Source organism: Mercenaria mercenaria, chromosome 1, assembly GCF_021730395.1.
Source record: "Mercenaria mercenaria strain notata chromosome 1, MADL_Memer_1, whole genome shotgun sequence".
Lineage (NCBI taxonomy): Eukaryota > Metazoa > Mollusca > Bivalvia > Venerida > Veneridae > Mercenaria > Mercenaria mercenaria.
The window spans coordinates 19,064,482-19,087,871 of NC_069361.1; the positions used below are offsets into that span (position 1 = coordinate 19,064,482).

Here is a 23,390-nt window from a genome sequence, read left to right on the forward strand (position 1 = left end):
TCTCTGTTTTTTTTATCAACTTGAAGGTTTGCTCTGTATGAAAAAAGTACTTTGTTCTTACTTTCGCACAACCAAGATAAATATGACAAACACAAAGATGAAACATATGCTTGTTTAAAATGAAATCTAATACTTACCTAATTCATGAATAAATGTACTTGAACATGTTTGAACAGAAAAACGTCATACAATTTCATACTTCCACGTGACGTTGTAATATGTCTGACGTTCTCGACGTCAATTTTTAACTTTTGTGCAGGAATGTAGTTTTGCAGTTACATTTTAAAACTACGTGTTGCTGAAAGAACAAAATTGTAATTATCTCAACATAACGCGCTCGTGAAAGTATTTAAATTTCATCTCTTCTCAATGAGATATATTCCATATCCACGTAAAACAAACACATATTATTTCATGCTTATTGAAGACTTTAAAAAAGGATTCTTTTTATCGACTACTCCCCGTAATCAAAGGCGGATGAGTACATTGACCGCGATTCAATACACAATCGATCCGCCATATTGGACTGAAGCGAGAAAAACTCATTGAATTTTTATTCGATTTATTCGTTAAATACAATATGACAACAGCTGTTACTGATCCAGATACCATGCTTGGCAAAGTTTATAAGAGTGAAAATAGTAACAATATAGTTAAACCGTGGAGGATATATTTATAAGGATTTTTAATTTCACGTGACTCGTGAGCTGAGCGGAGAACAACAACAACAAAAGTCAACAAATTTTAAACGTAACGATTACAACTACAACGGTAAGAGTCGATGACACTAGCTTCTTTCATGTACATCAAAGTTTATTCACTCGAGTCTGTAATGTATTTATGATGTATTTAAGAAATAATAAATCTGTTCCTATATATTTTATGGGCAGGAGTTAGGATGCGTAATAACTAAATCACGAGTGCGTAACACGAGTGATTTATTTATTCGCATCCAAACGATTGCCCATAAGTTTTTAACTGATGAATTTATTGTAACATGTTTGTCATTCCGACTCAAACAACGCAAATAATAAGCATTGTACAGTAGATCTAGTACATTTTCAGCGTAATACGTCATTCGGGTCATATGCATTATGCTGTTACAATTTAACCCTATGGTTTAAAGTGTTGTTTAGCCAACGTTAACGGAACTTTTAGATATTTGTTTCTTTTTTATCAGAATTTTGAGAAGTATTTATAAACTAGAGCTGCTTTTGAGAAAAGCACATTCCTCCCACAACTGCCTCATCATCTAGATTGGCATTTTTTCTCTCAGTATTTTTGGTAATTCAAGGGCCATAATTCCGAAGTGCCTAGACCGATTTAGCTAGTTATCGAACTTGGCCGAGGACTTAGATTCTATTGGAAAACAAAGTGTGTTGAAGTTTGGTGAAAATCGAATGAGAACTGTTTAACTTAAGAGTAGGGACAAGATTTGTGACAGACAGACGGACAGACAGACAGACACACACACACACACACACACACACACAGAGAGAGGAGTAAATCAGTATGTCTCCCACCACAGTGGTGTGGGAGACATAACTAGTAATTTTACAGCTCCCAAACTATGAACAGAATCATCTTTTTTGTTATCTGGCTTAACTTTTGTATAACGTCACTTCAGTATAACGTCATACTATTTGTCATACTTTTATGACGTCACTACTGAATCATAACAGCTAATCCGCTCGTAGAGATAACGTATTTACGACCCTGCACATAAGTCAGAACGTATGTCATAGTTATGTTTTTGAAATGTTCTTTACAACCATTTGGCTCTGGAATAATTCATATGTAATGGAACAGAAATGTATCAGCCAATCATATTTTCTCGTAGATTCATACATATACAGGCGGTTTGCTATATCTTTATGGCAATTAATGCGAGTCGTGTTAAAAAGGCCAGATACTCATTTAGTGTCAAGAGGAATGAACTCGAGATTTCTCCTTTTATTCTTAGTAGCTAGGAAGGACTGGATAAGTTCAATTTCACTTTTTGTGTTTCTTTTAGCGTTTTTATTTTCTTGATAGAATTCCGTAACTTGTTCTGATGAAATCTCAGTGAACCTGTTCTTGTTTGATTCTTGCTCATGTTGTTCTAAGTGTACATATATTAATTCAAACGTTACCATATTTCCATTATGTTTGTCTGCTTCATCAAAATCCAATGAGAAAATGTAATTTAAAGTGTCTTCATCCAAATCGTCTTTAATTCTGTTTTGATTCGTTTTAAAGGGTTGTGTATTTTTTATTATTTTTTATTAAATAGCAGACGTTTTAGAAATGTGTTGTTGTTGTTTATGTTTATGTTTATCAAGGGAGATAACTAGTACTGGCAATAAAAAAGTAGTTCCGGCAGACCTACTGTGGGTGATAACAGTGAATGATATAGATTTCATTTCACTGATAGATTTCAGTATTTCATCAATTAGCATAAAATAAATTAGAACATATTGATTGTTTGAAATGTTTTGTCTTGGTGTAAACAAATAAAAGTAAAATAAACGTTACAACAAGGTGAAGGGTCGAAAAGGTCCTCAGCCTGTAAGCAAATTTGGGAGTATATATGTATTGATTGTTATGCTTTCGGACCTAGGGTAATTGTTTTAATTATTGACCGTTAAGCCATTTAGAAAGTGTTTTATTTATATATCTCAGATTGTTGGCTTTTTGAGTTTCGGCACGCCAAACCAAGTATTATGTTTAGCTTAACACCGGTTCTATATCACATACTTGCAACCAGCGATGCACTGAGTCATATTATAATTCAAATTAATATATCTTAAGAAACAAGGATAAATGTCAAACAGGGAATGCCATGTTCCAAAATGGCAGCCTCCCCAGAACGAAAGACGCAGATGTGCACACTACCAACACACACACACAGACACACACTCGCATACAAAGCAAACACACGAGGACAAAACGAACAAATGAAGGGACACAGTGGGGCACCGCCTTGGAACGGACAGTGGCAAAAACACCACTTGGGAGCTTAAACCGGTTTAAGTCGAATTTAAACAGCCTCTACACTAAACTTAATCACTCTCGACGTCTCATTTCCTGATGGTATCTGACTCAGTAAAGCAACGGAGAGAAGTCGCATACTTAGCAATACAAAACACCAAAAGTGGGAAAAGAAATCACGATAAAGTTAAATCAAACGACAAATAGGAGGTGTAAACTAAATGAATAGTTAAAAAAAGATATGGTGCCAACGGACGGGTGCGAAATTAGTGTAAAGTCTTGTATGAATACCTGAAGACATATAATTTACGTAAAGAAATAGGATGTCTTTATATTAATACGAAGTGATATAGAAACTGCGCTGCTTGATATCTAAAACAAGTGTCAACGATAGACATTTGTAGAATAGTATTAATCACATCCTGTCAGGCTGAGGGAGTTAAAATAAGTTCATCGAACCTGTTCATAAACAAACATACATTTTGTTATCTTCATTCATCAGATGTTCGTCAAAATCTCGAGACCGGGGAACCATGGTAGGCATCTGCTTTTCACAGGAGATCAGAAAACATTGTATCACAACCTTTTAAGGTAGTTCAGCAGGTACAGATCATTTTTTCTACAATGCTGAACTTGAATAAACCCACCTTTCATGTACCGCCCATGAGAGGTGTTAACAATATTTGCAAAACGACAAACCACATTTATATAAGTAACCTCGAATAATTAAAAAAGTAACGTTTGTAAGTATTTGCACAGTTCATTAGTTCCAAGACATTAAATTTTGCTTAACACTGGATTATTTTAAAGAAAATAACATTCAATCCTTATTTTTATATTCTTAAGGTCGTTTACCTGAAAAATATTGATGTTTCTTGCCATAGGTTTAAGAAAATTATATAACAGATATAATCGTCGACTATCGAATTTAAAAATAAATAGACAGAACAACCAGAAGGAACCACCCAATTCGCCTTCTGATAAAAATAAAGTCGCTTATTTTTTTTCGAAATACCCAATGAAAAATCGTTTTATCGTGACGATTCAAATTTAATATTTACCGCGAGAAAAAAAAAATTCAGCTATCAATGAAAGCTGTTTTTTTAATTGTGTCTGCGATTTTCAAAGATTCTTTTGAACGACCCATTTTGTTCAGCACCAATGTGTTCTATACGAAAATAAACGTTATTTTCCTTCTGCACAAAAGTGATAACGAAATTCATGTTAATACTCATCTATAAATAGGAGTTCTATTTATTTTCACTCGACATAATGAATATCAAGTTTCTTTATGAATATGTTTGGCTTAAACGGATTTATGTTGCCAAATTTGTACACATACATCGCATTCATTTACAAAGGTAATTATGTATTTGGGTTGTAAAAATCTGAAATACACTACCATAAAACCACCTAGAATTTTATTTCTGCTTGCAACATTTTCAAATTGAACCAACAAGCCGAATCGTGAATTGACAACAGAACATCAAAAGGTAACAACTAACTAAAATAACAAACTATCTTGGAATTTCGTTTTCGTAAAGATGCATGCTATTAACTACTATTAAATACATTCTTGATTGAAACGCTATGGACACAGAACAGCTACATCATGTTTATATGCATGATTTCACTTTCTTTTACAACTGTAACTGCTCAGTTACAATATATTCAAACAGCGGACAGAGTTGGATCTTTTTAATGACGTCAAAATTCATGTGTGTTTGCAATGTTTTAATAGAGATCGCCAAGGAGGACAAAAGTTTAGAAAAACATCATATTTTGATTAAAAAAGGCACAGCATTATAAAAATAACCGACGAATTTTCCAGGACTAATACAGCATCCCTCACTATATTAATTCATCACTTGAAGCACATATATCGCTCTTTGTTGTTTTTTTTTATAAACATAAAGATATCTCCAATAAAACAAATACGTAGCCATCCATGGTTTGCAGACGAAAATAACGAGTACAAGCCTAAATTGTACGTGGAACTTTACATCAAAGAATTTTTTTTAGAAAAAAAGCAGGTCACATACCTTGTATACATTACTTCTGTTTAATATTTCAAATAGCGTTACTCCGTAATTTTAATCCATGACTTTGTTAAATTGTTTCGTGAATAGTCAATTAAGTTTGCTGTTTTAACTAATTAGCGTGTCAATATCCTGTCGGTTACAAACGACCGAGTCGATCCTGTGAGTATATCAATCAGTGTCCAGCATATACTGTCCAATCATTAGAACTATGAGAGAGACTTGAACGCTTTCCAATACTATTCAACAACCAATGAATATTACTGAGCAAATGTTGTACGATTGAAAGAAACGTTTTAGTCAATAGTGTAAGCGCTAAACTCGCTGGTAATAATTGCGCATCGTATACCAAATAATAGTCGTCACAGTAAATGAGATCTGGTATCATTTTATGGTTCTTTTTTCTAATGAGTGATAATTACTGCTTAATGGTATCTGCGTGCGGTGGCCAATTATTGATATAAATAATTGCCTTTAGTCCTTTTAATTCGCCTCATCTTGGTGTGTAGCGAGACCTTCTCTTGTCAGATGCTGTATAATTTTATTAATGAATGGCAGTTAGGTGTAGATGAAAGCACTTGTTTGTTACTATTTAAAGAATTGAAAGACTGTTTTGAATTATCTCTTTATTTGCTAATACTTCAGAATTATTATCACAGACATATATTATCAAAAATAAGATTATCTTCACACTGTCTGAATATAGAATACGATCGGCACAGAAACATTGAAAGGCAAAATAGACTCTGAACTTTGTGACAAGCTTACAGTGGAAGATGAGTTTCACTTAACATTAGAGTGCGATGCATTCAAAGTAATGCGAGTAGAATATATTCCAAGATATTACAGAAAGAGACCAAATATGTTTAAGCATGTGGAACTATTAAAATCAGATAACAAACGTTTATTGCATAAAGTGGCATTATATCTAACCAAAGCTTTCAAGAAAAGACAGGATTTATTTAATCGTGCATGAGAAACACTCTCGCATAACTACATGACTGTATCTTTGACTAATTGAGACATGTTTGTGTTATTGAACCAGTTTGCTATTACTATGCATGCTTTAATTTTTACTTTATATTGGTAATGTCAATATGCTGTATACGCATACGATTTGAATCAATAAATATCTGTTCTGCTCTGTTCTGATGTATTTTCATTAACATATGTCGCTGTATAAATGTTAAAATACTAGTACTTTCCTATGGGACAACAAACAATACATAGGTAAATGATCCGTTAAGATCGATTAAGACTGGTTATAAAATGTTGCAATTGTCTGTTTGATTCAATTGCTTTAAAACTTTCTGACGTTAGTTTGGGACAGGCTTATGCTAGATTCTTTAACTTTAAGAGCAAATTAAAAAAAGGTATGTTGTATTATATACGAGTTCCTCCTATCCTATTCTGTCGAGATTGAAATCTCCTATCTTTTTATATCATATTAATGGTTCGTGGAACACTTTATTGGGACCGTTTCAGTAAGTAATAAATATGTATAATCTTTCATTGAAATCTTCCATCGATCTTAATGTTTCCTTTATAACAACAAGACACGTACATGGTAAAATATATTTTCAATAAAAGATAATCGTTTAAGCAAACGTACATTCTAAGATATATATAGCAAATATGTAGTCGTCTGTTCGGAATAGAAAATGCCACTAAAACGATTTTTTTCAACAGCAAATATGTTTAAATGGAAATTGTTGACATTACCCACCCCCACCGCCACGAAGACAATTGGTCGTCACTTGTAACTTTACATGTTAACATTTTTATCATTATTAAATAATTAACAAATAATTATCATTTGTCAGAAACATGTGACAGGATATTTTTGACAGATCTATTTACCAATCAATGAAACTGATGTGTACATCAACGTAATGACAGGTCAGATTTTATCAAGCATGAGGTACTGTTAGCACTAATTGATACAATCGCGTACCGAACAATGCTACTGATCACGCTTTCATGAAAACAGTCAATATTAAGTTGGTATGACAACCTTTAAATATGTTTTGTCTAAAACAAAATATATCAATACCAAGCGGTAATATAATCAGATTTATATGAACATCAGATTTATATGAACACAGAATACTTGTCTTCAATAGACTGATTAAAAATATTATTTTATTGTGAACGTTTCTTACATAAACAATTTTACATGAAACTTTTAATTACACTAACATTAATATCGAACAATAATCTGCCTTGTAACCATAATCAAGTAAAATCACATGAAATTCGTTTTCTTTATTTATGTGGCTGGCTGCTTATACAAATTGACATGTTAAATTTAATTTGTCAATACACAGTTCAAATAATTATAAAACTTTCCTTGTCTATAGCAAGAAACATTGCCACAAATAGTATAAATTAGCACACGTTATCATCAGAAGAGAGAAGAATCGTTTTAAGCTTAGAGCATATCAAACGTTATCAGAGCCACCGTCAAAGCAGCAAGCCTTACGCTAGTTGAGACTGGAATGGAAAGTTTAGAAAGATTGCTTAAAGTCCTTATTAGCAAGATACAGGTTTGTTCTCATGGAAATTATGTTCTGAATATCAATTATGTACCAACTTGTATCTCTTGTCCATCATTGTCTCTATGATAACAAGATATTCAGTTGTAGTAGAAAATTCCCTTTAGTAAATAGATTGCCTAGTTCAGAAAAATAAGGTAACCGTAAAGCGTTTGTTCACCTCTGTTAGAAGTATCAACCATTCTGTATGATGAGACACATTCTCCTTGTGCACATTTACCTCCCGGACACAATAAATTCACAATATTGATTCCTTATAACCACAATATATATTATTAGGGCAGTTTAGAATATCCTTCACATTCACAAAGGCTTAAATTTCCATTTCTGATTTATTCTCTTTGTGTAAGTCTTTGAATACAACGTGATCTAAATTGTAATGTCTTAAGTATTCGAAAACAATGCGATTTCTAAATTGTAATGTCTTAAACCATCGAATACAATGCAGTCAAAATTGTAGTGTCTTAAGCCTTCGAATACATTGCGGTCTAAATTGTAATGTCTTATGCCTTCGAATACAATGCTTTCTAAATTGTAATGTCTTCAGCCTTCGAATACAATATGATCTAACTTGTAATATCTTATCCTGACGATCGGTCATCGAAAGTCTTCTTAATCCGCAAACTAGGCACAGACACACAGTATTTCCTTTAATCTGTTACACCAATATTAAAAACAGTCAAGCAGAATGATGCATTGTAGAGAGTAATGATATTTTCATAACATGAAAGCCGTTAATCTTTATCAGCTGAATTGTTTGACTATTCAAGAAACTGAATATATACTCATCAAAATTATACCAGTAGAATGACTTCTAGAAAATTGCGATAAATTCATTGCAATACGTCTATTTGTATTTATTCTGACATTCAGTTGAAAATGTTTTACGATGTTCATTTGCATTTTGAGTCAAATATCCGATATATCTACACATAAAGCAGACCTGGCGATACAATCATTATGCAAGGGTTGCACTGGCGGAAATTATTTTTGTTTAAACTATCCTGCACACAATGCGGTTCCCAGTGTTTTTTTTTTTGTTTTTTTTTGTTTTTTTTTGATCGTCTTTTCTTTGTTGTCTTATGTGTTTTGTTCTATCTATGCTATAGTGTTTTAGGCGTGTGAACGTCTATGTATACACTGTTGTGGATTGTTGTTTGGGAAGGCTACGTTCTTTTGAACGTGGCTTTTACTCCTTCCTTGTTTTATGAGTATGTATTTGATTGATTTGTGAGCTGACGGGACAAGTAAAATCCTCAGAGGATGGACTGTTTTGAAAATGTTCGCCTGTCCTGCTTCGTCGGACCCTTATGGTAGTTCTGCTGTTTGAAACAAATATTATTATACACTGTAGAATTATATTAAAGTTTTTTTTCCATTTTTTAAAGGAAATTCGGTCAATTTAAGAGTGGATCTTAAGATATTGGACCAAGGTTAATTTTCACAATGAGCTTCTATGGAGTATACTAGCACTCCTGATGAAATTTACACGTTCAGAAAATAGCCACAATATAGATTTCAATGCAACTGTTCATAGAAGTAAATTTTCCTATTTTCATATGGCCATTAAAAGAAAAATGTATCACCCGGATGCTTACAAATATAAGTGATGGTTTGAACTTTTTTCTTGTCTATGAAAACAGTAAGAGTATAATAATCTATGCAACAACAAACGAGGTAAAAAGAAATATCTTCATGCTGAATGTAAGATAGTCAAAACTATCACAGAAAGTTATATAGAGGAGTCTCAGAGTTATTATTACTGAGAAGCAATATATATTACAGCCACAGGTTTGGAAAGGAAACCGTAATAAATAAAACAAGAAGACATACAATTGATATATTATGAGCCGTGCCATGGGAAAACCAACATAGTGGGTGTGCGACCAGCATGGATCCAGACCAGCCTGCGCATCCGCGCAGTCTGGTCAGGATCCATGCTGTTCGCTAACAGTTTCTCCAATTCCAATAGGCTTTAAAAGCGAACAGCATGGAGCCTGACCAGACTGCGCGGATGCGCAGGCTGGTCTGGATCCATGCTGGTCGCACACCCACTATGTTGGTTTTCCCATGACACGGCTCAATTATTTCTTTTAATAGTTGCATGAATGGACAGGAGTGGTTAGACTTGCACCCAAAATGTATAATCAGTCCAATGTTCCATACAAAAACAATCGTGATATCCGTAATTAAGACGTTCCGTTACATTATTACAGAAAGAAACGAGACAAAACATAGAGGTTATGATATTAACCAAAAGTGTCATCCCTTAATATCTCTGGAATATTATTAATCAAATCCTGTCAAGCTGAAAGAAGAATGTTTATGGAAGATACAAGTAGTTCAATCAACCCGTTCATAGAACAATTGACATAGAGAGTTCTCATTTGTACAGGAGAAAACTTCAAACATACATATCTGCAGTGTAAGAGAAATCTATATCGAATGAAAATTTGTTTTGATCTTTGTACAGAAGATTTGAACATAATATCTGGCGCATAAGAGAAATCTATATCGAATGAAAGTATTTTTGATCTTTGTATAGGAGAAAGATTTAAACATAATATCTGCAGCGTAAAAGAAACCTATATCGAATGAAAGTATTTTTGAGCTTTGAATAGGAGAAAGATTTAAATATAATATCTGCAGCGTAAGAGAAATCTATATCGAATGATGGTATATTTTGAGCTTTGTATTAGAAGAAAGATTTAAATATAATATCTGCAGAGTAAGAGAAATTTATATCGAATGAAAGTATGTCGAAAATTTTGTCAAAGGTAATTTAACACAGATTCTGTTTTAACGAACTCTCTGTCTTGTGCTTATGTGATGGCACATTTGTGAAAGGAACTGTTTACGTTTACATTAATATTTAACAAGAACAGACAAAAAACCCCTTTACCGCCACCCGCGCGAACTACTGGCCTCAGCAATTAATATCAAACGTAATTCGAATATATTTCATTTTGCTTCTTTTTTGTTTTCGACATCAAAGTTAGCAAATAGTCAATACAACAAAACGACAAGCCGCCTTGTTTCTAGAAGTATAATATTTTGTGTAAGTATTTGAATATTTCGTAACGTAGAAATACATTTTAAACACAAGATCATAAAAAAGATCCTTTGAAATCATAGAACACAAACAAAGCTAACTTGGTAATCTCAGACCCGCCTTGACAACATCTGTTCATGATAGGAAATGAAAATTTCAACACTGCCATGCCATGCAACACGTTATTATACGTCTGAATTACAATCTATTTATTTCCTTATAATAGATAACAAATACATCCAAAGCTGGGATGGATGTACTTCAAGTACAATTGAACATTTTTATGTTTAAGCCGTCACAATATTCATTAATTGAAATGCTATAACTGCATACGGTGATTTATCAAGTCGGAAGGGTAGATCTTTAAAGTTTTACAGATTTGAGTTGGGAAGCATGTCAAATGCTCTTTTATTTACCTGTGGGAAGATGCGATTTCATATTTCTTTAAAAGTACAGTTTTCTATGCCAGTATTTTCTAGCTTTAATAGAGAGGCCAAGGACCATTATTCATCAAAGGGAAATATTCAACAACATATTATACTTAGAAAGTAAAGATTGCGAAAAGATCCTTTGAAAGCATGGAGCGCAACCAAGCAACATAACAGCAGACTCGGTTTGATTATATCTGTCGATGAGAGGTGATGAAACTTGCAACATCACTCACACCCCCTAGCAATTCTAACAGTGTTAAAATAAATGAACTGCATGATACCAAAGGACCATAAAAAATAACAACACTGAAAACTACTAAATTTCAAACTTAAAAAGAACATTGATAAACACACGCCCTGTATAATCAAAATGCATGTCAAAGCCGAAACTTTACTTTGTTTAGTATAATATAATTTTTACAATGTTTCCATTACCTTCTAATTGTCAAGTTTATTTTCTACAATAAAATCCAGCATAAGAATAGATTTGTCCACATATAACTAATAAAGAAACTGTCCCTTCTTCCGATCATTAAAATAATCATGATCTTCATTTATTACATATTTATGAGAAAGATTTACAATTAACAAGGTGATGCAGACATAATCAATAAATTAAAACCATTTAGTTGTAGTTCTTTTCATAAATATTCCACTAGTTCTTGTAATGCCCTGATGCGCAATCTTCCTATTTACACATACATATGTATGAAATGATTTTAATGTTAACGCTCGAATCCATTTATTAACAAAGTATTCATTTATTCATGAATTAAACTAAAATTGATTCTTATAATCGGAAGTAAATCCTCAAAGTTTAAATTCTGGTAGATGTTATTGTTTTTCTCGGGTTACAGCATGTAAGTTTATTATAAAATGTAGACTAGTCATATCAAGTTTGATCTTTGTTCTTTTCTTATTTCAAAAATGAAATGAAAACTAAAAAAATAAACAGACATAAACATTTGTGTCTTATAACTTGCTAGACTAGTAACCATATCATTTCCTTTATAAAATCATAGCTTCAAGTATAAAATCTTTGTTCCGCAGGTTTGTATGTCCTTACATTTAGAAGACATGGACGACATAAATGTATTACTTCATCAACAATGGCAATAATGGTGTGTTTTGTAACGTTATTTCTATACGAGACTTAAAATTAACGTTTTTACTTCAGACGACATTCTGAAATATGAACCATATGATAAATAGAAATACGTCACATACCTTTTACGTTATTTCTGTTGAATTACAAGTGAAAAATAGTGTAGTCCATAATTGCATTCTACGAATTTATCAATCACTCTCGCGTAAATTCAATTTAATTTTCTGCTTTTCAAGCTTGACAAGATCGTGTCTGTTACATTCAACCATGCCATTCCTGTGAGCTTATTAATTAGTCTCCAATTATCGGAACTATGAGAGAACATTGAGCTCTCTCCAAAGCAGCACAATATCCGATAAACTAAGCAAATGTGCCATGGAATAAACATGTATTGTAAGTAACGTTACAGCAAAAAACATTTTATTCATTATTGCAGCGTATAACCTAGACCCGTTCATAGTACGTTTAATTGCGCATCATATACCAAATCAAATAAGACAAGGAGTATATTGCCAAATCATACCAGCGTGTGTCGTAAAATAATAAACTAACGCAAAAATGTAGGCATAAAACATTGAACTTGGCTTTCATTTCATTTTCATGTATTATTTAAGCTTTTCTTTTTTTCCAGTGGAATTTATAAAGGTAGTACGATGTTGCAAGCTCCATTTCTAATTTAATTTCTTTAAAACAGAAAAAAATCATCAATGTATTTTGAAACAGAAGTTTACGTGACTTTATGAGAAAATTATAGAAGTTCTTTTGTATAATTGATAAGTTTGTTCTCTCAAGTTCTGTCGATATTCAATTGTCTTGTCTTTTTATATCATATTAATGGTTCGTGGAACACTTTGTGGCACCATATCAATATTTAATTTCTTTTCTCTTTCATTGATCTTATTTCAAGTTGATTTTTTTTCAAAGCAGGTCACGCTTATGATAAATCTTTCAACATAACAAAAACGTACAACCTCGAATGCATGCAATAATCACGATCAACACGAAATTGAATGTACATAAAATGCACTTAATTTGCCATCAAGGTTTAGGTCAAACTGTAATGATTTTGTGTGTGTTTGAATCATAAACGAATGCGAGTACGTCTCAAGTTGGTATCTTTGCTAAATGCCACAGAGTCTGTCTAAACTCATATTACTGTTTGTAATAGTTGCTTTTCTGTAAGTAAACATACTAGCGATATTGGTCCAACATCAGATTGTTACAATTTAAAATGTAGTTTCAAAATGTTCAATGTGAAATTTTGTACCACATAATTTGGGAGTATTACGCCAGAAAATGGTACAATATGGATTAATTAAACGAATAGCATTAGGCTGGACCGACGTTACGAAACTTTAAAACACAATCAGGCATACTAGGATTATTTTTTGTAAAATCGCCAGTATGGGTCATCACATGACAGTTTTATACTATAAGGATAGACGTCCAAAGCTGAGAACGCAAACAGGCAAAACATGGGAGGCTCGGTTCGACTGGGCATGTTTATTTAATGTAATAAAATATGCAACACCTCGGCAAGTACATTAAAGAAAACTGTATCATATTGATACATTTGTTGTTTCTATTTTAAAGAAAAATGAGTTTATCTTTGATCAAATGTTTAGTCTATATAAATGTGTAAATAAATTCAAATAAAGCGCATTTGATATTAAACAGATTGCAAGCAGTCTTTTTCGAATAAATATAATAAATGTTGTCTTAACATCATGTTTTGATGTTATATTAGTTTAGCTGTTAACCTCTGAGAATGCATATGATCAATGCAAAATCCTTGAATGTAAAACTTTTTTGCCTAGTAAATATGTTCCTGCAATAATAAAATTTTATATGAATAATGTGCTAAATAAATACAGACATAAATATTGTTTGATATACCTTTGTCTGAAAAGTCTGATGTCTACCTAATGTTAACACAGGACATATAACAGTAAGAACTACTGAAAACCTTTCTGTAAATATGTTTCTTTGCGAGTTAAAGTCGTATGATATATTGAATGAATTGTATATCATTGTCACATCGACACATACAAATAGGGTCATATGACCATTTTTTTTTAGCTTTTAATGCTGGAGGAAGACCCAATTCGCCCCTCCAACCATTGTATCAAGGGCCCCTGGGTAGAACCAACCAATTCCATAATCAGGCTTGATGGTTACTCAATTGAAGAGTAGATACGAAGTGGGGTTTCGAACCCATATCGGTGAGGTGATTGGAAGTCAATGGGCCTTAACTGCTCGGGCACGGAGGTCCCTCGTTTATTTGAACGCGATCGGGGTGCTCTAGTCAAATAGAAACATTTGGACTTACAAAACAAATATAATGAACCAAAAGTGAAAAGGGAAATAGTGATGTAAAGAGTGTGCATTTAAATCGTTTCAGATAAATAATTTGAGAACCGCTACCTTAGGAAATTAAGTAGGCGCGACCGGGAATACACGTGATCCCAGATTTGAATGCAAATCACAAGTTAAAAATGAAAATACAGAAAGCAAGTAGTTCTTTATAAATTTATTAAGAAATAGATATGTGGCCAAAGAACACAGGCACATCTTATAAACTGACACGACTTCAAATATTTTTGCTGAAAAAAAACTTTTTATAATACTCTTCCTTCGGCTCCGTTAAAAGTAAACCAAATCTAGCGGCATAGACATATTTCTGAAACAAATTATTTACTCAAAAATAAGAATTGCAAGTCACATACTTTTATCTTGATAATGGTTTCTACTTCATTGCTTGTATACTCATTTCGCAAAACACACTGAAGAATTGTTTGATACAAATGTTAATCTCGGTAATAACATACAAACTGTTCCATGGTTTTTAATGATATGCCATTTATGATATTACTTTTAGATTACTTGTAGATGAAAAGTCGAGACATCTAGTTCCTTTTAGCTTATTAACAAGAATATCTTTTGTTGCGAATTACAAATAAATTTGCAGTCAAAACTAAGCATGATCAATGTACAGTTATTTGAATTCTGTCATGGCCCGATTGGAAAGAAAAAGATCAATTAATAATGCAAAGTATGTACAATCTGCGATGAAAAACGATGGACGCGCGGACCGGTAAGAGAGCAGTTTGACTTCAAGTATGACGACAGTTTACCACATGACGTCAAGTTCATTACTACTCGAAGAATAGTCTAGTAAACTTTTTTATCAAAACATTTCAATGAGCATGTTAGAAGGAAAACAATCAAGGTTTTATTGTGGTTATCGTCTTCTTTACCACTGTCTATCGTTCAGATGCTTGGATAGTTTACCACTCGAGCTAACGCTCTCGTTGTTCAATTCCTGCGAATCTGAACTCTGAACCGTGATAAGTCAGGCGACAAACCACTATTGGTTTGATGTCGATAGCAAACGACTGGTAAATTGACAGATAGATATCAAAAGTTGTGTTCAGGTAAATCTATGTATTGATCAATGTGTAGCAGCCGATTAACGTTCATAAACAATATCTGTGTACATGAAAATATAAGTATAATACTGATAGGTAAAATTTGCTTAGTGATATATCAGTATGTATGAAACATGAAGTAAGACCCGATAAGCACTCATCGATCACAACAGCAACGTTACTTATCCTATCTTTTTTTATGAATACAATCAGCACTAAGTTGGTATAAGTTTTGGTGCCTCTCAACAGGGAAAATATTAAATGTTCACCTGCAACCAGATTCATTACGTGTACGCCAATGAACTTCATAAAATTCATAGGTCTATTAATAGTGGAATTCATTTAGCAAAACATTTTGACTTACATACATGTATATATTAACTGGCACTAAGTATAAAACGTTGCTCCTTAAGTTAAAGTAAAATAGTAAAGCAAACGCAACCCTAGCTCTACTTGGAGACGCAGGTCATCTGCAACTTGACACGGTATTTTAAAGATATAGCAGACGGTCCATCAAAACCTTTTTTTATTATAGCCGGAGTACCTGAAAGCTATACATTTGTATCGTTTGTCTCTGAATGCTACGTCAATGACAAAAGCTGTCCCTTTAGTATAATACCAATAAATAAACATATAATTGTCAGCTGAGATAGTTATAACGTTAGCGTGCAGTGTGTGCGCACTAAACGTCACCACTATTGAAAGGTCCAGCCATTTTGACATTTTATGCACATTTTCCTCCAGAATCCTTTTCTTTAACATCTGACATCAGGACAACCATTCTGTTACAAGCTGATTACTCAAGAACCAGCCGTATCAGAGAGGCAGGATCAAGAATTTTAAGCACGATCGAGTACAATGAAAATGAGATGATGTTAAAGTTGAAGAAATAAAATTCACATGAAACGAAAACCATTAAATAATACCAATCCTGTTTAAAGTGGTATGCAAATCAATGTCTGTTGGGTCTGACCATTAAAACATAGAACAATTTTCATCAATATTGTACCAATAGAACAACCGTAGAGTATTAAGGCGTACGCTACAGTCTCTGTATATGAGATGGGTGAAATTTTCCCCAATAATAGAATTTCTTCAAACTTTGGATATTTAAGGACAATCTGTTGGGTAAATTGCCATTTTCAAGGGAAGATAACTCTTTTTCAATACTGGTAACCTAAGTTTTATTGCATATTTTTGTTTCTTAGATTATTGTCCTTCAATATCCAAAGTTTGAAGAAATTCTGTTACTGGAAAAAATTTCGCCCATCTCATATACAGAGACTAGCGTACGCCTTTAAACTCTGGACGACTGCCATGGAATCATTACAATATGTATTTTCAGGTCCATTCTGATATCTTTCAAATCAAGAACAAAAACAAATGAAAATATTTTTATTGATGATTTGCAATTTTCAGTAAGTCAAAACGAATAGCTGGTTTACCTTTAAGTAGAGCAACTCAATAAATCTGTTCATACAAGCCATGTAAAATTTAATACGGACATTAAATTCGCATTTGTGTTGGACGTTGTGATGATAGGGGTAGAATAAATGGCGCAGGGAGTAAATGAGAATGTCATGACAATCGCAATAAACCTAGAAGACTTATACTAGGAAGGAAGAAATACACGGCAACTATTGTGAAAAGACACTGCAAGATAGTCAACCAAGCTGACGGAAATAAATTTAAGACCTGGAATAGTGAGAAAATGTGGATGGGAAGGGACGACCGCAAATTAAAAGAAATTCATTATTTGTCCGAATTCTTTAACTCTATTTGTTTACGTAAGGATTTAAGACGTGTCTTAACATAAATAAAGAAAGAATTGAGAGAGGAACTGAGCCGTTCTAATATAAACCGGAAGTGTTTTTGTATAGAAATAAAAGATATTGAACATATGACCACTTTGTTAAGAAAATACAAGAAGCTTCATTTATTTCTATATAATTTGACGGAAGAGTACCATGTTATCACAAGTTACTTCCTGCATACGCATTTATACAGTCAATTGCGTTTAATCTTCAAACTGTCCATACACTTATCGCTTTGAACAATTGTTTCGATTAAATACAGACATATTTTGTTAAAGAAAACTCAGATAGACACAATAAACAGAAAGTAAATGCCAAAATATCCTAAAAGTTTAACGTCATGTAGATTTTCTTTTGTATCAGGTCACATGATATAAGTAAACGTATAGTAACCAATCGAATTTCAAAATATCCCAACAACTGGAAACCATATGTTAGATTGCATCATTTAAGTATCATAATTTATCCCTTAAAAGCAACAAAATGGGCATGAATGTTCTCTATTGAAGACCTTTTCTTACATTTTCGCAAGTGATTACACCATTCGTGACAGTAGGTGTTTACATGCAATCGACGGAAGCTGCAAGAAATAAATTTCCACAATGTTGGGAAATTCCAGAACTTTATACTAAAATAAAACACATTTCTATATAATAACCCAAACTATATAAACTCCGCGTTCTCTATGCTAATAGCACTCAAAATTAATACATTATTAAAGAATACATAGTTATACATTGCATTTTATCACTTCAATTATCAGGTGATAGTTATGAATGAATAATATGCGCGTATTTATATTGTTTTTCTTTTTTCAGCTAAAAGACATACAAAATTGATCGAAATAAATTCGTCACATACCTTAGAAGTTAATCTTTTTCACTAAAAGGTCATACAATATAGTGTTATTTCATGATTCTACCACACAAATGTAGCAATCATTATCCCTTAATTGTCAAATTGATTTGCTGCCATATTAACTTGTCAAGATCGTATCCATTAAATACGACCATGTCATCCCTGTGAGCAAAACAAACAGCTATGTCCAGCACTTACTTTCCAATCATTGGAAATATGAGAGAGACATAAACTCTCTCCAGTCCTACTCAATATCCAATAACTGTAACCGAGCAAATGCTGTACATTTTACGTAACGTTATATCAAACGCACACATATCACAGTCAATATTGGAGGGACCTCAGTGACCTAGTAGTAACGGCATTAAATCAAAACTGCTGGTTCAAAACCTTATATGGGATGCAAACTTCTTTCATATCAAGCGGTATCACAGGTATCTGGCCTTGTCAGGGAAAGTTTACGAAGGACATACAGGGCCTTTCCTCCACCATCAAAGGCTGAAAGTGGCAATATGACCTACAGCTGTGTCGTTAGGACGCATAAGGTAGAAGACCCGTAATAGTAATGTTTAAAAAAAATTGCATTAACTTGATACAGTCTTAAAGTTAACATTGTTTCGCACTGTGTTGCAATTTTTAAACAACTTTTACCATGTCTTTTTTTTTCTCAAAATTTGTATAATTCATGTCATTTCCTCAGAATCAAATAGAGACAAATTTCAAAGTGATAACCACTGAAAAAACAAGAGCTGTCGGAGGACAGCAACGCTCGACTATTTAACAGCCTTGTCGCTTGAATGAATAAGAAAGTCGAAAAAGGGACATAATTTAGTAAAAGAGTAAAATAGGGTTATGGAACCTGCATAGTGCTTATCAGCTCATGACAGTGGACAAGTGTATGAAGTTTCAATCCATTCCCATTAGTGGGTACTGAGATACCAGCTTACATATAAGAATTTAACCCAAAAACTCCTAAGTTGAAAAAGGGGCATAATTTTGTAAAATGCAAAGTTGAGTTATTGACCCTTTGCACTGCATTCATATCATGACAGTGAACAAGTGTGTGAAGTTTCATCCTTTCCCATTATGGGTACTGAGATACCAGCTTACATACAAAAACTTAACCAAAAATTTCTATGTTGAAAAAGGGCATAATTTTGTAAAAAAGCAAAATAAAGTTATGGGACCTGCTTTGTGCATGTCAGATCATGACAGTGAACAAGTGTGTGAAGTTTCAATCCATTCCCATTAGTGAGTACTGAGATACCTGCTTACATACAAAACCTTAACCAAAAAATTCTAAGTCGAAAAAGGGGCATAATTTTGTAAAAAAGCAAAATAGAGTTATGGAACTTGTGCAATGTAAGTCAGTTTATCACAGTAAATAAGTGTGTGAAGTTTCAATCCATTCCCACAAGTGGTTACTGAGATACCAGCTTACATACAAAACCTTAGCCAAAAATTTCTAAGTCAAAAAAGAGGCATAATTTTGTAAAAAAGCAAAACAGAGTTATGGAACCTGTGCAATGTAAGTCAGTTTATCACAGTGAATAAGTGTGTGAAGTTTCAATCCATTCCCACAAGTGGTTGCTGAGATACCAGCTTACATACAAAAACTTAACCAAATCGGGACGCGGACGCCGACGCGGACGCGGACGCAGACGCCGACGCGGACGCCGACGCATGGGCGAGTCCAATAGCTCTACTATTCTATGAATAGTTGAGCTAAAAACGATCCCAGAGAATTTATTATACCAATACTTTTCTTAAAAGAAACCTCAAAGTATTAGTCACATTATAAAACTGCCAGGGGAGTCTCAGATTAAAGGATTTAATCGGACAGAAATTTAGCTCCAACACTGATTTAAACTTATGGTCGAGTCCTATGAGGCTGTTTTAAATTTTGATCTCTACATAAAAAAAAAACATGGGCAGAAATAAAACCTACCTACATTTCTTCCACAATATGTAAACTAAAGAGTAAAGGCAAAATAAAGAACTTTTCAAAGATGTCTTGCTCCGCACCCTTCTGTATTAGAAGTAAAATTCAGTTTAAACAGAAAGAAATGGCTTATCAAATGAAAAATTTCGGATTTTGTACATTAAATCAATAATAGGTCTTGCAAAAACAGTTAAACTCACTAGAAAAAAGAAATATAAGGAAAACAGTTTGATCCTAGTGGGCCTTGAACTACGCCCTCCTGAAAATTAAAATATGTTTATGGTAGGAAAAGAATACTCTTCAGAAAGGAGGTACACTATTACGGGCAAATATAAGAGTATAAAGGCGACATTGATTATCAACTGGAGTGAACATCTTGAAATAAAACTATCTTTTTTTGTATTCATCACTTGTTCGTGTATTGTTGAAAACAAAGGACAAGTGTCCAACTCACATACATAGCCATCTCTTGGACGAATAAAATAACTTCCTAGTACCTTATTCTTTTAAAGGGAAGTTTCTGGTAAGGAAATCTTCATATTCAGACTTTGTATTTTACTCTCGCATTTTCTCATAAAACATACAAAAGGGCATAACTATGTTGCGGTATAACTAATTCCAAAATATATGTTCTGTTCTTAGTATATATTTATATTTTTACAAAAGACAAAACCGAAGTATTCGTAGACAATATATTTTACGCTTGAACTTTAGATAGAACTAGTGTTCCCAATATATATCAAATAACTATTTTTTTAAATTTATTTTGCAATTCATGTACGATATGAGATTTCCCTGTTGTGCAGAATTTGATAAGTCAAGTGTTTCGTTCAGATTTATTTAACTTGATTAAACTATGTTGCAATTTATATTTTTTTATTTAATTCCTTGAAGCAGGGAAGCATTATCAAATCATTGTGCAATTGTGTGCTAGGCATTTCGTGACTTCAAGAAGAAATTGAAGACGTTCTGTTGTATAATTGATAAGTTCCACAATTCCTAACCTGGTTACATTCAATGCTCTTGTCTAATTATATTACGTGGATGATTTGTGGAATACTTTGTCGCACCGTACCAATATCACTATCTTTATTCTATTGTTAATTATTTTTCAAAATGAATGTCTTTTTTTCAAACGGGTCACGCTAATGATATCTGTACGTCACAGTCGGAAAAAAATCTTTGAAAAAAGTACGTATAAAATAGTGTGGCGATCGGCGTGGAATAGAATTATCTAAACTGCAAGTTGAAGATATCCAATGGCCATCTTTTACTAAAATATTTTAACTGTAGTTATTTACTTCAAATGTATAAATCCCTCTTTAATTGTATTTAACTTTACTAACTATATAGATTAAGTTTGCATATAGAGATTTATAAATGACATGCAGTAACAGTTACATAAACTATACGAAGTAATTGTTCGTGTTCTCTAAATATAAATTTGGATAAAGGTCAAAATGTCATAATCAAAACTTATGAATATGATTTTGATTGAAATCAACAATTCTGCTGTACGCTACAAACTACATACATTTTTTTTTCATTACGTTTCATTTACAAGTACTATAAATTGTACTCTCAATATGAGCATTACTGTCATTCCAAGACTGAGCAATTTTCTCATATATATAATGTATGGATACATATCTCTTTTAATGAGCGTCAGATATTTTACTTCGTCCACAGGATAAGGAGTCGTGCAATATTGTTTTGCTAAAAGATATGTAAGATCCTTTGGAAGCATAGAATGCAACCAAGCAAACTAATAGCAGACTCAGTTTAACTGAGTCTGTTCATGAGAGGTAATAGAAAGTGCAACATCTCTCACGCCTCCAAACACCGGTTTAAGTGGAACACTATTACACAGGTATTGAATGGACTCTATGGTCCCAAAGGGCCAGAAAATATAACATTAAATACAAGTATATGGAGACTTTTCACAGCCACCACACGGCACTTAAATACTGCTGTTTTGTTAGGTAATTCTTTCTACATATTAAAACAGGTAAATTTTCATTTTCAGATATTCAAAATCCAACCATTAGGTAGTACATTGGCCATTGTAAATAAGTTTTCATAACATTTTAAGAATTAAGAAGCAGACTTTATGTGGCACTGGCGAGTGTAACAAATAGTGTTTTACTGTTAGTGATTCAAATGCATTGACACTTTTGAATCTACAGTATTTAACTTCCAACGGCTTTGTTTCAAGGATTTGTACAGCAAAATTACATTACAAACTATTACAACCAATATTCAAATTCTGTAGCTTTAACGATTTCTTTTATCCAAATGGCTATTATTCTGTTGTAAACAAACAACACATTGAATGATCTGTTGGTGTAGGGTTGAAAATAAATGACAGATAATGAATGGTCTAACAAAGAACATTTAGAATGTAGAAAAATAATGTATTGAGCAATACCTCTTCAAAGGAAAGAAAACGACATTATAAACAGTTAATGCAATATCTGAGGTACTGAAGACCTAATCATTTCCTCATTTGTCGTCGTCAATTGTACATTTTATCAGTCATCTAGGCAAAAATAACACATATACAGAAGTAACAACAGTTATCATCTGGACTTTAAATGTGTTCCTGCAAGAATGATGTTCTAAATGAAAAAATGTACTAAACAAAATACTGACATAAAACAGTGTTAGAATTCTTTTGTCGTATGGGTCATAAAACCAAGATAAAGACGTCCAAACCATCTACCGAAATTTCGCCGGTAAATATTTTCCTTTCACGTTTTGCATGAAAAAGCTCTCTAAACACACACAAATAAAGAATAACTATGGTTTAGTTGTTTTTGTCATGAGAGCCATAAAGCATGACGGGAGCAAAAGGAGCAGTAGTCGAGCGGAACATAACATGTCGGGTTATAGAAGAGGGACGCAAATTTACTGCACCAAAAGGGCTAAAAAAGTGAAATAATTGGAGTGCAATTAAATGAAGTCAGCGAATGATTACATTAGGAGAAATGGAGTAAAGTATTCTATATTTTCTTTTTGAACTAAAAACAAGCCAAGCAGTGTGATCATTGTTGGGGATAATGGAAATATTACTGGAGAGAGATACCAGAGTGTTTTCTGTCCGCGTAGCAGCGTATGATAAGAGTATAATAAGGACATAATTAAGAGAAAAAAAAGCCAACATATTTACTATTGCTCAAGGGAGCTAGGATTAAAA

The 23,390-nt window shown here is 33.0% G+C and overlaps 1 protein-coding gene across 6 annotated transcripts in view; it reads right to left on the bottom strand.

Moving 5' to 3' along the window:
- The window catches only part of LOC123524188 (muscarinic acetylcholine receptor M1-like), a 126,669-nt gene that overhangs the window by 28,625 nt on the left and 74,654 nt on the right, over positions 1-23,390 (bottom strand). The window contains exon 2 of one of the 6 annotated variants that reach the window (XM_053541327.1): positions 138-298. The exons of the other annotated variants lie outside the window; for them this stretch is intronic. The gene's annotated coding sequence lies outside the window, so the exon portion shown is untranslated. The remainder of the gene's footprint in view (positions 1-137; positions 299-23,390) is intronic. 6 annotated transcript variants of the gene reach the window in all.